Source organism: Panthera onca, chromosome D1 (assembly GCF_046562875.1).
Source record: "Panthera onca isolate mPanOnc1 chromosome D1, mPanOnc1 haplotype 2, whole genome shotgun sequence".
Classification (NCBI taxonomy): domain Eukaryota; kingdom Metazoa; phylum Chordata; class Mammalia; order Carnivora; family Felidae; genus Panthera; species Panthera onca.
Window position 1 is genome coordinate 2,515,640 of NC_138348.1, and position 3,935 is coordinate 2,519,574.

A 3,935-nucleotide genomic window follows, 5' to 3' on the forward strand; every position below is an offset into this window, starting at 1 on the left:
GGGGACTTGGGATGAGCACTGGGTGTCATCACGTAAGTGATGTAAGTAAGTAGGCACACGTAAGTAAGGAGATACTCTGGCGGCAAAGACCCAGAAAATTTGCCACCCCCCTCCGCAGACGCGCACAGCCACGCAGGACCTCCTCCCGCTCCGGGCAGTGGTGCTTGAAGGTACAAATCAGGGTACTTGTCAGGTAGTAAGCCCTTACGGAACACTTTTCTTACTTGTGAGCGGACAACTGAATCCAAAGCGACGTGAGGCAGACGGGCCGCTGCCCTTTTTCATATTCTGACTTTTGTACCATATGCACGAAACTTTAAAACGTCACTTAAGGGGGCGCCCTGGGGGGGACTCATGGGTTAAGGGTCTGACTTCAGCCCAGGTCACAATCTCGCGGTCCGTGGGTTCGAGCCCCGCGTCGGGCTCTGTGCTGACGGCTCGGAGCCTGGAGCCTGCTTCGGATGCTGTGTCTCCCTCTCTCTCTGCCCCTCCCCCACTCATGCTGTGTCTCTCTCTGTCTCTCAAATATAAATAAAAGTTAAAAACCTAAAAAAAAATCACTTTAAATAACTTGGGGGTAACCAATGGGAGATAACAGTGAACAGCACATTTGTGGCATGAATTTACAAAGGAAAGCTGGAAAGGGTCATGCCAGGGGACTGGGGACAAAATAAACAGATGTCAAATAAAATCCAAGAAAAATCATTAGAAGAATCAGATATTTCACTTACGAAGGGCGAGGAGCAGCTGTATTTGAGATGTAAATCTTTTTACGTCTTTCGATGCATGTAGCTTCAAGACTCAGCAAGCGAAGGGGATGGGATCTAGAATACGGCGAGAACATTTCGGTCTAGAATACGCCAAGAGCTTCTCGACCTAGAATACGCCAAGAACATCTCCCATTCGGGATTAACACGCCCCTGATCGCAGCGTTCATTTGTGTCCCCGTGAATGACCATGCCGTTCACCCAGCTGCTCAGCCAGAACCTCTACAGTAATTCTTTCTTTTTTTTTTTTAGTTTACTTATTTATTTGGAGAGAGAGAGACAGAGAGCGCGAGTGGGGGAGGGGCAGAGAGTGAGGGAGAGAGAGGATCCCAAGCAGGCGCCGAACTCTCAGTGCGGCACCCCACGCGGGGCTCGGACTCATGAACCATGAGATCATGACCTGAGCCAAGACCAAGAGTCGGACATGCCACCGACTGAGTCCCCCGGGCACCCCCCGCACCCCTGAAGTCATTGTTGATGCTTCACGACCACGGCCCACATAAAAGATTGGCAAATTCTGTCGATTCTACCCGCTAACAACATCCAGAGTCCAAGTACGTCCCACATGCCGCTGCTCTCCCAGAGGCCATGCCTCCACCGCCTCCTCTGGGCTTGGCGACAAGCCGCCCCCTCCCACCCAGCGGCCCGCGCGGTCTTTGGGACACAGGTGCCATCACGGCACTCGTGGCTTAGGAGACACTCACTGCAGCCTCACCGACACACCTCTCAGCCACCAAGATGGTTATTAGAAAACAAAAACCCCAGGAAACAAGCGTTGGCGACAGCGTGGGCAAGTCGGACGCTTCGTGCACAGAATCACCACGCGAGCAGCTGTCCTGCCTCTGGTGCTCGCCCGGAGGCACCGCAAGCAGGGAAACGTGTGCACACGGCCTCCACACCGCCCATGTCCATCGCCTGCTGATGGGGTCCATCCACACAAGGCAACAGTAGTGAGCCCCAGGGAGGAGATTCTGGCACCTGCTTACAGCCCTGGGGACGTGACGCTGAGGGAACCGGGCCCGTCACAGATGCTGCGAGATCCCACTCCTACGAGGTCCGTGCAGTCGTCAGACCTATAGAGACAGAGACCGGATGGGCGCCGGGGCGGGGGGAGGGGCCGGGGGTCCGTGTGTCGCGGGAACAGAAGTTCAGTCGGGGACGAGGGGCAGCTCTGGAGACAGATGTTGGTGACGGTCGCGAAATAACGGGAACGCACCTCGTGCAGGTGAGCCGGGCACTTAGACACGGTTAAGACGGCGAAATCCGTGCCGTGTATATTTTGTCACAACAAGCAAAACAGTCCCCCGTGGCCCCTCGTCCCAGAAGGAGACACACAGGCTCAACTGGGTCTTGGCCTGTGTGACCTGCCCGGCCGCCGCCTCTGTGACGTCATGCTCCCTGCACTGTGCCCCTCACTCCCCTGCTCTGCACGCTGCTCCGACTCACTCCCAACCCGGGGCCTTTGCACGTGCCAGTCCTGCTGCCCGGGACACGGGGGCCCCAGACAGCTGCTTGCCGACTGGCTTCCTCACGGCGCTCAAGTCTGTGCTGCAACTTCCTTTGGTACGGGGCCCCTTCCCTGACCGTACGGCCCTACCCCCCACCACTCTGCCCTACTCACCCCTGGGAGCTCCTATCACCCCCACCTAGTGTCTGTCTGTCTGTGAATCGTCTGTCCCCGGCCGCACCGCCCGCTCTGCCGGGGCAGGGGCTTTGTTCCCTGCTGAGTCTTGGCACACTGTCCCCCAAGACGGTCGGCAGTTACTTGTTGAACAAATGAATGAGTGAATGAATGACAGAGATGAACAGAAGGGAGAAACGCAGGTAGATGAGAACATCGTGGGCCGGTGTGCAAACTCACGGGGAGATTTCTTCGGAATCGGGTGGACTGTAGATGGCACCGGCTACGGGGAACAAGGGGAACGTGAGCAAGCTATGCTCGACACCTGCCAAGTGGAGAGGCACGCCCGCGTCTCCGGGGCGGCTTGTGGGGGGCCGGGCCCCCTCGCTCACTGCTGGGGGTGCGTCCCGTCGGCAGGGCTCTGGGGGGCGCTTTAATTGCGATCCCTCCTCCCGTATTCTAGTTCGTGTTCTCACTGGACGAGGTTCTGTTCCCGTGCGAGACCTTTCCGCGAGGGCCTGCTGGCGACAAACTCTGATGTCTGTCTGACAGTGTGCATATTCGGCCCACCCTTAAAAAAGAATCTTCACTAACAGCTCACGTGCCGTGAAAGCGTCCCACTTAAAGCGTGTAACCCGGTGGTGTTTGAGGTGTTCACGGAACTTGTCACCAGCACCGCTCTGATGACCCCGGAAAGAACCCGGTCGCCACCAGCCCTCACTCTCCCCGCCCTCCCCTACCTCCCGTCTCTGTGGATCTTCGTCTCACAGACATTTTATATAAGTAGAAATCACGCGGCCCATGGCCTTCGGGACTGGCTCCTCTCACCGAGTGTGTCTTCAAGGTCCATCCACGTGGTGCGAAGATCAGCAATTGTTTCCCTGTTACTGCTGAAGGACGCCCCCTTGCACGGAGGGACCCCATTTTGTTTGTCCGTTCGCTTTTTGACGCTCACTGCTTCCAGTGTAGACGCATAAGCTCCCTCCCCGCGGGCTAGACCGGACCGACCTTCAGCTGACCTTGGGTGCCGTGGGGTGAAGATGGCTGGAGGCCGGGTCCCAGAAGCCCTGCCCGGAGGAGAAGCACTGAGACCCTTAGACACTCAGCACACTGGTGTTGGGGTGATCCGTGGACACGGCGGGCTGGCCGCTAAAGCAGCTGGTGCCTCCGGGACCGATACACGCGGGGACACACCCTGGGGGGAAACCGAGGCACTGAAGCTTGGTTTTATCACGTGAGCCCTGAAGCCAGCCAGACCTCGGGCTTCCAGCTCAGTCAGATGAAAAAAATCGCCTGCCCTTTTTTGTTCTACACGTTTTCCTTGAGCTTTTCTTTACCACCCGGGAACCAGCTAACCCTACGCGATACAAGGTACGATCTGCCATAGCCAACTAGGAAATAACGTTCGGGAAAGATAACACAACACCCGGGGAGGAAAGCCAGGCGCGTAAGACGTGGGAGACTCACAGGAAGAAAACCGCGAGCTTCCACTGGCACGCCAAAGAGGATCCGGATGCGGGGACGGGACAGCGCGGCCCGGCCAGAGA